This window comes from Staurois parvus, unplaced genomic scaffold (genome assembly GCF_062004578.1).
Source record: "Staurois parvus isolate SC_StPar_1 unplaced genomic scaffold, SC_StPar_1.0 ptg000445l, whole genome shotgun sequence".
In the NCBI taxonomy this organism is placed as follows: domain Eukaryota; kingdom Metazoa; phylum Chordata; class Amphibia; order Anura; family Ranidae; genus Staurois; species Staurois parvus.
Window position 1 is genome coordinate 6,147,443 of NW_028318241.1, and position 13,473 is coordinate 6,160,915.

Sequence of the window (13,473 nt, forward strand, 5' to 3'; positions counted from 1 at the left end):
TCTTTTACCAATTGCTTATTAAAGTGATCATCCCTGTAACAGGCAATCAGAGTGTAAAAAAAAATCCTAAACACTTCCCTAGAGCAGTAGAGTGTCAATTTTTAAATAAACGAGGGTGAATTGAAAAGGTCATAAGTTTCATCATCAGAAGGCGGAACAATCTACTAAGTTTGAATAGGGAAAGCCAGTAACGTGTTCACTGCATGTGTGCTTGGTTTCATTGTGATATGCACATTACTTATGCCGCTGCATTACGTGTCTGAATGAAATAAAGGCAATATTATTGTAGTTTTACACTATATGTGCTCCTGCCTTTTTCTGATGTTTTTGGAGGAGTATTAAACATGCTGCTGTGGTTGCCTCCTGTTTGAGTTGGTCTTTCTACCTGAGTGTTGGATGTGCTGAGCCAAGTTGCCCTACCTGTGGGCTGTTACTAGGGGTGGACTGACCATTTGGAAACTCGGGCACTGCCCGAGGGCCCGGGATCCGTAGGGGGCCCCATGAGATGACCCTGGTACCTTTTTCATAGGCTTTTTTGAGTTTGGGCAAGGACACAGGGGCCCCATGATCCCCTATTGCCCGGGGGCCCCATCAGTTGTCAGTCCGCCCCTGGCTGTTACACAAGTGTTCCGAGATCTCTGTTCATTTGGAGATCATGGGGTTCAGTTAAGAGGCTTTGTGAATGGTGGTAGAAACCTCCTGATGGGAATACTTGCTGGCTTCACTTTTCATGGTTGAAGAATTGCATGGATTACATGATTCACAATTGTGCATTTCTATGTATACTATATTTTTACATTATTTGAGAACTATTACCTCCACGAATAAATGCACCTGCTGTAAGCGCTGTTAAAATCTATGTCGCTCCAGCTACACACAGTATGCAGTGATGTGTCCAGACAGCAGTATGGGGTGGATCGAGTCGTGCTAATCACTGCTCAGCCATTCACAGGAAGCTTTGTATTGTGTGAATTAACACAAGGCTTTCTCTGATTGATCGAGACGCACACAGATGACATCATGACCTTCACCTCGGGCATTCAAAGGAAGCTGTGCATTCATTTATAAAATACAAAGCTTTCTGTGAATGGCTGAGGTTCAGTTTTGTTCTGGGTGTGGGCGTGGCAGGAGGCGCTGTCATCTGAAATCAACATTAAGGCGATACTCCAGACTTTAAAGTGAGCAGAAACGTCCACGGGTAATACTTTGTAATCCGTGGCCAAACTTCTCACACTGTTGACATTAAGTACTTCGGACACAACCTCTGTTAGAGAACACCACTCCCCAGGTGTGCAGCATTTCTGGGCCAGTACCGTGGAGCATGTTCTGGTCTCCACCAACGCAGCATTCCCATCACCTCACTCCCAGTGACAATGTCCACTATGTTCCTATTAGACACAGAAATGGCACTTCTCCATAACTCACAACATGGTAGTCATTAGCAATGGCAATATAGCCTCCTCCGGACAGCATTCTGCTTGTTAGACTCTGTATTGTATCTTCTCTATGGCCGGCCATACATGGGTAGAACTCCAAACAATTTTTCGTCTGAAAATCGGAAATGTCATTTGCTCGGTAATCCGATGGTGCCATCATTGATTTTGAAAATCGGCCGACCGAGTAATAAAGTTCACCCCATATAACATGCAAAACTTCTGTTCCTTCCAGGTCACGGCTCATGCGCATGTTCTTTCGGAAAAACGATTGTACGATTTGACCATCGAGTCGAAAATCGGTAGTTTTTCATGAATTTTCCAACATGCCCCATCACCGAAAAGGGGAGGAGCCACGAAAATCGGCCGGTGCCATTAACCCATTAACAGAGCAAATATCGGCTGATTATTCTTAGTTCCGATTTTCGGACGAAGAAACGGTCGATTTTTGACCCATGTATGGCCGGCCTAACTCTTCAGTCACCTGGTGTAAGACCTGTTCTCTTGATACGCCTTACATACACCCCTTATAGACTTCAGACTTTAGATGAACAGTAAAGATCTTTTACTGAGGTAGTTAAAGCAGACCTCCAGTCCACAAAACAAATTTATTTTAAAAGCTGACCCAGTATTGTTTATTCTTTAACAATAATAAATGGATAAAGTTATAAGTAAAGTTTACCTTGATCTCGGAAGCAGGCAGGCACCATGATGGATGTGGGCATCTGAAGCCCGCAAGTCTATATTTCCTGGAGTTGGTGCTGCTGGCTATCCCAGCATGCACCACTCGATCTCACGTCTGCGCATTAATGACACTGCTCGGCGCAATTTTCGGTTTTGAATTTACGCAATAGTCAGCAACTGGGAACCCAAAGGACTCCTGAGATACAGGACCCAACATCGCAGGAGACTTCGCGAATCTCCTTCATTGCCTAGGCGGCCGGGACCGGAATTGCAGTCTTTGCACATGATGTAGCCTCCTTGGTGGTATTCCTGAGTGTAGCTCGGGGTAAAGTTTCAGTACCACAAGCAGTAACCCCGAGCTACACTCGGGCTTACCATGCAGCGCTGCTCTGGGATCTGTTCTTCACTTACCTTGTCCTGCGCTCCCGCAATGTCCCTCCTGCAGTGTCCCCGGCAATGTCCTCCGGGGAATGGCGGCATCTGTCTCCTGGGTTCCGTCCTCTGCAACGTTGGGACGTACAGGGACGGAACTGGCGGGAAATTTAAAAATGACAAAAAGTGACAATCACTAAATTCACTAAAATAACATAGTATAACATTACTGTATCAAACCATTTCACATACATTTTGTTCCTAGTGCTTTGTCCTGTGCCCTGCTTTTTTTTACTTTTTTTTTTACTGTTTTTATTTTTACTGTCCTTTCTGCCTGGAAACTGAGAAATGATCATGGCGTCCAAAAAGCGTCCCTTTAGGTCAAAATCGGTTTTAGACCAGCTAGAGAACAGCGATAGTAAATTAGAACCACTTGCAGAATTGAGTGATAATGATTTGTGGGGAAATTCGTCATCAGACACTGAAAACGATTCTGCGACTTTGCTCAGTGATGTGCGAACTTGGCGCTGCCGCAATTGTAAGTAAAAGTAACGCACCGCCGTATCGCATTACAATAGCCTTAGAACCTGTGTAATAAAGCAATGAGGTGCAACCCTAATATCTCTAAACATGCTATAAATCTCCATGATCATTGGAATAAGAGCAATAATTCAAGAACAGTCATTTATATTACTCCAAACTGATGGCCCGTAAAAAGCATTTAAAGCCATTTTGTGGGCGTATGCAGTTTTGAGGCCTGACATATTTGGTATCTATCTACCTGATGCTACCTCATCTTTTATTTTGTACAAAAATTTAGGATTATATTGTATTTGTGTGCAATAAAATACATTTTAGTGTATATTTTCCTTAACCAGTTGCGAATTGCCCACCACTCTTCTAGTGCAGCAGGGCGGCCCCGCTGCGATGGATCACGTACACGTATGTGATCCGGCATTTTCAGATCCTGCTGCCCGATCTTTGCTGTCATTCACTACAGCACAAGTCAGTCAGCAGATCCCATGATTTATTGCTGGGATCTGCTGATCAGCTTAGCAAATGACAGTACAGAGCCCTGTGTTTACTACCAACTCTGTACACAGAGCAGGGATGTGACTGATTTTCTCATCCTACAAAGCAAGGAGAAAAAACAGTCACATCTGTTAGTAAAAGCAGCACATATTACACACATTACATGTTGTTAGACACACAGTTAACCCCTTGATTGCCCCTAGATTTTAACCCATTCTCTGCCAGTGTCATTACTACAGTGACAGCGTTTCGTATTAATGCTGTTCACTGTATTAAGTGTCACCAATGATGTCAGTATCAGTTAGTCAGTTCCGACCCAGCATCAGTTAGTGTCAGATTGCCTTTTGCACTATCGCAGTCCCATTATAAATTGTTGATCTCCGCCATTACTAGTATAAAATAATTATATATAAATAAATATTCCAGTATATATGCCATAGCTTGTAGACACTATAACTATCACACAAACCAATCAATATATACACTTATTGGGATTTTATTTTCCAAAAACATGTAGCAGAATACATTTTGGTTTACATTTATGAAGACATTTTAATTTTTTTATTTTTTTTAATTGGATATGTTTTATAGCAGAGAGTAAAAAAATATTGTTGTCTTTTTTTGTTTATAATATTAAAAAAAAAAAGCCAGTGGTGATCGAATACCACCAAAGGAAAGCTCTATTTATGTGAAAAAAAATGATATAAATTTCATCAGGGTACAGTGTTGCATCACTGCACAATAGCCAGTTAAAATAGCACAGTGCTGAATAGGATAAATGCCCTGGTCATGAATGGGGTAACATCATCTGGAGCTGAAGTGGTTAAAATAAAGATTTGATAAACAGTTGCACAAATATCATGTGACATAAAAAAATTGTCCTTTTAGGCCTCATTCACAAGCAGTGTGTGAATCTGAGGCCTGTGTGAGGATCATGTTTACCCACATGGGGGTGCACAGGTGTTCTGTGGGATGCAGTGGCTGCATGAACATAGTTACTGCTCCCAATGTGACATCCATGTGGGTGTGGATGCGTGTCCCCCAAAAAAATCCTGTTTGAGTAAACAGCTAACACAGGACATGGATTCATATGCTCCGTGTGTATGCCTTCCACGGGGCCTCTGCATTCAGAAAAATACATAAAATTCTAAGTGGTTTCAGTAATTTTGTAGCAAAAATTTAGATTTTAACATGTGTAAAAAATGGAAAAATTGTTCCAGATGGGAAGTGGTTAATAGCTGAAGGCCCACTTTATCACTGTGCAACCCAAAAGTACCTTTAACCACTTCAGCTCTGGAATGTTTTACCCCCTTCATGGCAAGGCCATTTTTTTCCTATTTAGCGCTTTACTACTTTTATTAGTAATTGTGCAGTCATGCAACGCTGTATCCAAATTAAATTTATATAATTTGTTTCACACAAATAGAGCTTTCTATTGGTGGTATTTAGTCACCCTTGTGTATTTTTTACTCTTTGCAATAAAACATATACAGCAAAAAAATTAAAAAATCTAATTTCCTCATTTTTGGCCAAAATGTATTGTTCTACAGTGTCTTGAACAATCATTCATACCCCTTGACATTTTCCACATTTTGTCATGTTACAGCCAAAAACGTAAATGTATTTTATTTGAGATTTTAAGATATAGACCGGGTGTCGGCAACCCGCGGCTCCGGAGCCGCATGCGGCTCTTTTTCACCTTTCCTGCGGCTCCGGAGCACACTGCCCACCAGGTGACAGGCAATAGGGTCGGCAAGCCGCGGCTCTTTTAATGCAGATCTTCTGTGTGCCGGGCGCCCACTGGCAAACATTGGCCGTCAGGATGTAGGCGGGGCAGCCCGGATGTAGGCGGGGCAGCGTGACGAACTCCTCTCCTCTCACAGTCCGCCCTGAAGACCAGAACGGCGCGGGAACCCAGCGAGAGGAACGCGCGGAGCAAAGGTAAGTGAATTCACACAATATGGGGAATGAATTACTATGGGGGATGAATTACTATAGGGGGGATGAATTACTATAGGGGGGATGAATTACTATAGGGGGGATGAATTACTACGGGGGATGAATTACTATAGGGGGGATGAATTACTATAGGGGGGATGAATTACTATATGGGGGATGAATTACTATGGGGGATGAATTACTATAGGGGGGATGAATTACTATATGGGGGATGAATTACTATGGGGGATTAATTACTATATGGGGGATGAATTACTATAGGGGGGATGAATTACTATATGGGGGATGAATTACTATAGGGGGGATGAATTACTATAGGGGGGATGAATTACTATATGGGGGATGAATTACTCTAGGGGGGATGAATTACTATATGGGGGATGAATTACTATATGGGGGATGAATTACTATGGGGGATGAATTACTATATGGGGGATGAATTACTATGGGGGATGAATTACTATATGGGGGATGAATTACTATATGGGGGATGAATTACTATATGGGGGATGTATTTTCAGTTTTAAAAATGTTTCTCTCAAAATAAATTTCAATCGTGGTTTTGGCGAGATTTGGCTCAGTCGAAAAAAAAGGTCGCCCACCACTGACCTAAGGCTATGATTGTGATTATGACGATACACTGTGGCCCTGATTAACCCTTTGCTTACTGGGCCCTTAAACCCCCTTCATGACCAGAGCGTTTTTTGCAATATATGCAGTGTCGTATTTGTTTTAAATGTTGCAATGGTTTTGCGGCTCCCAGTCTTTTTTTCCCTCTCGGAAACGGGTCCAAGTGGCTCTTTATGTCTTAAAGGTTGCAGACCCCTGATATAGACCAACACAAAGGTGTCCGTTTATGACACACAGAATAACTGAGGTTCAGAGGATCACAGCTATTCTCTGGTCATTCACAGTTTATGACACCCAGGAGAATATGTTCAGCCCTTCTCTGGAGATCTGTGTTCTCCCTCCAGATTCTCCAGCCCAGAGCTGGAGAATTGGAGGGACCGAAAAATAAGCAGAGATAATTTACCTCTGCTTAGTAAACTGATCTTTTACTGTAATCTTGCGAGATTATAGTAAAATCAGCCGTTTTCCAGCGTTTGTAGACCGTTCCCCCTTCGTTTGGAGAACTGATCTACATATGCTTCATAAACGGCATTCACAGGAGAACTGTGTTCTCCGAGAATGCTGGAGAACTGAGCAGCGATCTATTACTGCTGGTTCATAAACGGACACCAAAGTGGCACATAATTGTGAAGTGGAAGGAAAATGATAAATGGTTTTCACATTTTTTTACAAATAAATATGTGAAAAGTGTGGCGTACATTATTAATCCGCCCTCCGGAGTCAATACTTTGTAGAACCACCTTTCACTGCAATTACAGCTACAAGTCTTTTTGGGGATGTCTCCACCAGCTTTGCACATCTAGAGAGGGACATTTTGCCCATTCTTCTTTGCAGAACCGCTCAAGCTCTGTCAGATTGGATGGAGAACATCTATGAACAACAATTTTCAAGTCTTGCCACAAATTTCCAATTGGATTTAGGTCTGGACTTTGACTGGGCCATTCTAACACATGAATATGCTTTGATCTAAACCATTCCATTGTAGCTCTGGCTGTATGTTTAGGGTCGTTGTCCTGCTGGAAGGTGAACCTCCGCCCCAGTCTCAAGTCTTTTGCAGACTCTAACAGGTTTTCTTCTAGGATTGCTCTGTATTTGGCTCCATCCATCTTCCCATCAACTCTGACCAGCTTCCCTGTCCCTGCTGAAGAAAAGCATCCCCAGAACATGATGCTGCCACCACGTTTCACGTTGGGGATGGTGTGTTCAGGGTGATGTGCAGTGTTAGCTTTCCATCACACGTTTTGCTTTTAGGCCAAAAAGTTAAATTTTGGTCTCATCTGACCAGATTACCTTCCTACACGTTTGCTGTGTCCCCCACATGGCTTCTCACAAACTGCAACCGGGACTTCTAATGGTTTTCTTTCAACAATGGCTTTCTTCTTGCCACACTTCCATAAAGGCCAGATTTGTGGAGTGCATGACTAATAGTTGTCCTGTGGACAGATTCTCCCACCTGAGCTGTGGCTCTCTGCAGCTCCTCCAGAGTTACCATGGGCCTCTTGGTTGCTTCTCTGATTAATGCTCTCCTTGCCCGGCCTGTCAGTTTAGGTGGACGGCCATGCCTTGGTAGGTTTGCAGTTGTGCCATATTCTTTCCATTTTCGGATGATGGATTGAACAGTGCTCCGTGAGATGTTCAAAGCTTGGGATATTTTTTATAACCTAACCCTGCTTTAAACTTCTCTGACCTGTCAGGTGTGTTCCTTGGCCTTCATGATGTTGTTTGTTCACTAATGTTCTCTAACAAACCTCTGAGGGCTTCACAGAACAGCTGTATTTATGCTGAGATTATACTACACACAGGTGGACTCTATTTACTAATTAGGCAACTTCTGAAGGCAATTGGTTCCTCTACATTTTAGTTGGGGGTATCAAAGTAAAGGGGGCTGAATACAAATGCACACCACACTTTTCAGATATTTGTAAAAAAATGTGAAAACCATTTATCATTTTCCTTCCACTTCACAATTATGTGCCACTTTGTGTTGGTCTATCACCTCAAATCCCAATAAAATACATTTACGTTTTTGGATGCAACATGGCAAAATGTGAAAAATTTCAAGGGGTATGAATACTTTTTCAAGACACTGTACATGTCTTTGAAAACAAAAATAAACCCAATGAGTATATGTCATTTGGTTTTTGTGGAAGTTATAGCGCCTACAAACTATTGTATACAGTCAGGTCCATAAATATTGGGACATCGACACAATTCTAACATTTTTGGCTCTATACACCACCACAATGGATTTGAAATGAAACAAACAAGATGTGCTTTAACTGCAGACTTTCAGCTTTAATTTGAGGGTATTTACATCCAAATCAGGTGAACGGTGTAGGAATTACAACAGTTTGCATATGTGCCTCCCACTTGTTAAGGGACCAACTGTAAGGGACCGCCCGGCGGTACTACTAACACTCCACTGAATAGGCGTCCCCAGCGCACGGAGTCTAAGTCCCAGGGTGCTTGTTCACCAGGGCCCCTGATGGTGGGGATGGACTTGGAGCTCCCTGAGACCAGGTCGTGACTACCGGGTGCGTCCGTCAGTGGTAGTAGTATGCGCAAGGGGCTCCCACGGGGAAGAGTCTGATGTGAGGAGGTCAGAAGACCCCACTGCACGGGATGGATGGATGGATGAGCAGGGTCAGACGGGCCGGGTTGGTAACAGAGAGGGCGGCAAGGTACAAGGCAGCGGGCATAGAATGGTCGGGTCACACGCCAGGTCAGCAACAGCAGGTCAAATCCAATAGGGGGCATTCAGGAGAGAGGTCAGGCAAAGCAAGGGTCAGAACAGGCGAAAACAGCAAGGTCAGGTACAATCCGGGTCAATAACTTACAGGGTACAGGTTCACAGGATTCAGAATGCAGGAAAGGCCAGAAGGCACTGAATGACAGCTCAGGGTCGTTTAAATATCCCGCCCTGCGCTGCCATTGGTGCCCAGCGGGCGGCCGCGGCTTCTACTGCGCATGCGCGAACTCGAACGCCGCGGCCGGCCCGGAACCAGTGCTTGAGTCCCTGCGCCGGGCGGCATACTGCGCCTACGCCGGGACCAATGCGGCGGGGATCGAGGGGATCCCTGACATTGCCCCCCCCCTACGGGCAACCTCCGGATGCCCACCCGATCTCTCCACCACGGGTGATCGCGAAAGAACCTCCGAACAAGTCTGGGTGCATGGACATTATGGGCTGGTTCCCAAGAATTGTCCTCAGGACCATAGCCCTTCCATTTGATAAGGAATTGGGTCTGGCCTCCCCTCCTTCGACACTTCAGGATTGTTTCAACCTCAAATTCTTCTTCTCCTTCGACCGTTACCGCTTCCGGGGGTCTAGATTCCCGGTCAGGGAAGGCACCTGGGACCACAGGCTTCAGAAGGGACACATGAAAGACCGGGTGGATCTTGAGCGTGTCAGGGAGGGCGAGTTCATAGGCTACTTCGTTAACCATCCGTTTAATGCAGAAGGGGCCTATAAATTTGGGTCCCAATTTCTTTGACGGGCAAAGCATCTTTAGATTGGACGTCGCCAGCCAAACCTTCTCCCCAGGCCGCAATACCAGATCTCCTCTCCGTTTCCTGTTGAATGCTTTCCTGTAGTCTTCCTGGGCCCGACTGATGGCCACTTGAAGCTTCTTATTGTTCGCAGCGAAGAACGTTACCACATCTTGTGTTGCTGGTACTGGGCATTCCGACACCAAATCCGGGAGGAAGACTGGGTGAAAGCCATAGTTGGCGAAGAACGGGGACTGCCCTGTTGCTGAGTGGCGGGCGTTGTTATACGCAAATTCCGCTAAAGGAAGAAGTGGCAGCCAGTCATCTTGAGTAAACGAGGTATAGCATCTTAAATATTGCTCTAAGGTCTGATTGGTCCTTTCGGTTTGACCGTTAGTTTGAGGGTGGAACGCAGAAGAGAGAGATAATTTGATGTCCAGGGCTTTGCACAGTGCTCTCCAGAATCTGGACGTGAACTGGACCCCTCGGTCCGAGACAATGTCTTCGGGGACCCCATGCAACCTGACTACCTCACGAATGAAGACTCGCGCGGTCTCGGCCGCCGAGGGGGTCTTCTTCAACGGGATGAAGTGGGCCATCTTGGACAAGCGGTCCACGACTACCAGGATTGCCGTGTGGTCTCGGGATGGCGGAAGCTCGACTATAAAGTCCAGTGAGATCTTTTGCCAAGGCCGTTCAGGAATAGGTAAGGGTCGCAGCAGACCCCAAACCTTGTTTCTTGAGGGCTTGTTCTTCTGGCAGGTGACACAGGACCTGACATAGCCCTTACAATCTTTAGCCATGTCTGGCCACCAGAATGAGCGTCGGAGAAGTTCCAGGGTCTTTTCTGGGCCAAAGTGCCCCGCCATTGGGTGGTCGTGGCAATGCCCCAAGACCAGGGTTCGAGCTTCTTCCGGCACCACAATTCGATCTTCCCTCCATAGGAGTCCCCCCTTGTTCTGGAGCGGCCCTCCGCCTGGGGTAGAGAAGTTTGTGGATGCCTCCATTAGCCTGGAACGAAGGTCCGACTGAAGGACCAAGAAGTTACCCGAGGACAGGATGGTGTCAGGTACTGGGGTCTCCTTGGCGTCTTCGTACATCCGTGATAACGCATCCGGCTTAGTGTTCTTTGATCCCGGCCGGTACGTAATATGGAAGTTGAATCTTGAAAAGAATAGTGCCCATCTCGCCTGTCGCGGGCGTAGACGCTTGGCAGTTCTCAGATACTCTAAGTTCTTATGGTCAGTAAATATTAAGATGGGGTGCACCGCACCTTCCAGCAGGTACCTCCATTCCTCTAACGCCGTTTTGATCGCTAGTAGCTCACGGTCACCGATATCATAGTTCCTCTCCGCTGGGGTCAGCTTCCGTGAGAAGAACGCTACCGGGTGGAGCAGTTCCTTGGTGCCTTTTCGTTGGGAGAGGATGGAGCCTACCGCATTCTCCGATGCATCTACCTCCAAGATGTAGGGCAGAGCAGCGTCTGGGTGACCCAAAATGGGTGCCGAAGTGAACAGCTTCTTTAAGGCTTCGAAAGCTCCCTGCGCTTCTGGTGTCCATCTGAATCGGGTTCCCAGCTTGGTTAGCTGAGTAATGGGGGAGACCAGACCCGAGAAGTTCTTGATGAACTTCCGGTAAAAATTTGCAAAGCCGATGAATCGCTGGACGCCTTTCCTGTCTGTGGGTTCAGGCCAATCCAGTATTGCAGCGACCTTCTGGGGATCCATCGCGACCCCCGCGGTGGAGATAATCAGGCCCAAGAAGGCAATGCTGGATTGTTCAAAACAACATTTTTCTGCCTTGGCGTACAACCCATGCTGCCGCAACCGCCCCAATACTTTTGCTACATGTATTCTGTGTTCCCCCAGAGACGGGGAAAAAATCAGAATGTCGTCTAAATAAACGATCACAAAGACATCCAGAAAGTCCCTAAAAATATCATTTACAAAATGTTGAAACGTGGCCGGAGCATTACACAACCCGAACGGCATGACCAGATATTCAAAATGACCGAAGCGGGTGCGGAAGGCCGTCTTCCACTCGTCCCCCTCCCTTATGCGAATCAAGTTGTACGCCCCCCTCAGATCCAGCTTGGTAAAAACTACTGCTGACTTTAAACTTTGGAACAGCTCAGGTACTAACGGTAGTGGGTAACGGTTTTTTATCGTGACCCTGTTCAATTCCCTGTAATCGATACATGGCCTTAAGGTTTTGTCCTTCTTTTCAACAAAGAAGATTCCCGCCCCCGCCGGTGAAGTGGAGTGGCGGATGAACCCCTTCTGGAGGCTGTCCTCGATATATTCCTTTAGGGCCCCCAATTCGGGCTCTGAAAGGGGGAAGATTCGCCCAAAAGGAATTTCTGAGCCGGGTAACAGGTCAATGGGGCAGTCATAAGGGCGGTGGGGGGGTAGAGTATCAGCTCCCCGTTTGCTGAACACATCTAGAAACCCATGGTAGGCCGCAGGGATTACTTGTTTTAATTCAGCTTCCCCCTCAGAGCACAGGATTTGGGGGGTCCCCGGGCCCGAAGTGCGGCAGTATATCCGACAGTATGGGGAAGGGAACGTGATTACTCCGGTCTCCCAGTCAATCTGGGGGTTATGGGCCCGTAACCATGGGAGCCCCAGAATGACTGGGAAGAGGGGTGAAGCTATAGCATCCAGGCGGAGGAGTTCCTGGTGCTGGCCGGCAATGACAGTGGTGATGGAGGGGGTTTCCTGGTTCACTACCCCCGATTTTATTCGGGAACCGTCGGCCAAATAAATATTGAACCCCTTTTGTTTCAATTGAAGGGGAATACCCTGCTGGTGAGCAAAATTAATATCCACGAAGCAGCTGCATGCCCCAGAGTCAATTATGGCCGATACTTCCACGGTCCTTTCTGGAAGCTGAAAGGAAAGGGGCACCACTAAGTATTGGGATGGACCAACATTGCCAAGGGATAAGGAAGAAGAGGTGCACTTACTCAGTTTCTGCGGGCAGGAACGCGCCATATGACCAGCTTCTCCACAATAGAGGCACAGGTTCTGGGATCGTCTGCGCAGATGTTCCTCTGGGGATAGTTTAGGCCGTGCCAGGCCGAGCTGCATGGGTTCGGGGTTGTCTCCAGGTGGCCGGTTTTGGATGACTGGCCTAGGTGTTTGACTGGGACCCTGAAATGATCCCCAGGGATTTCCATGACCCTGGCCGGACCTCTCAAACCTGCGTTCCCGCAGTCTACGGTCAATTTTAATGGTCAGTGCTATTAGGTCCTCTAAAGTCTCAGGTACCTCCACCCGGGCGAGCTCGTCTTTCAGGCCGTCTGATAGGCCAACACGGAACTGATGCAGGAGTGCGAACTCGTTCCAGCGAGTATCCCCCATCCACCGCCTAAATTCAGATGCGTACTCCTCCGCCGCTCGGCGGCCTTGCCGGAGTGTGTACAGAGTAGCTTCAGCAGAAGCTGCCCGCTGCGGGTCATCATAAAGGATGGCCATAGCATCAAAAAAACTGTCAACCGAACCAAGGTGAGGGTCATTTTTTCCCCGTAATCGATGGGCCCAGTCTTGGGGTTCACCCTGCAGGAGGGATATGACGAACCCCACCTTCACGGATTCAGTCACGAAGGTTCGGGGTTGTAGCTCAAAATAGAGGAGGCAGGACTCGCGGAATGATCTGAACCGTGTGCGGTCCCCGTGGAAACGTTCTGGTAAGGGTACTCGGGGGTCGGCCGCCGGGAGTGGTGCGAATGCCCCAGACACCAGCACAGGGGCTGCTACAGCTGGAGGTGTGGGGACCGCGGCCTGTGGGGCAGGAACGGATATAGTGCAGGCCTGGAATTGAGTTTCAATCTGCTGACATCTATCCTGCAGGGCCGATACGGCCTGTGTCAAAT

At 46.8% G+C, this 13,473-nt stretch overlaps 1 long non-coding RNA gene across 1 annotated transcript in view; it reads right to left on the reverse strand.

Annotated features, from left to right (window-relative positions):
* The window catches only part of LOC149453647 (uncharacterized), a 90,138-nt gene that overhangs the window by 73,338 nt on the left and 3,327 nt on the right, over window positions 1–13,473 (reverse strand). The gene's annotated exons all lie outside the window — the stretch shown is intronic.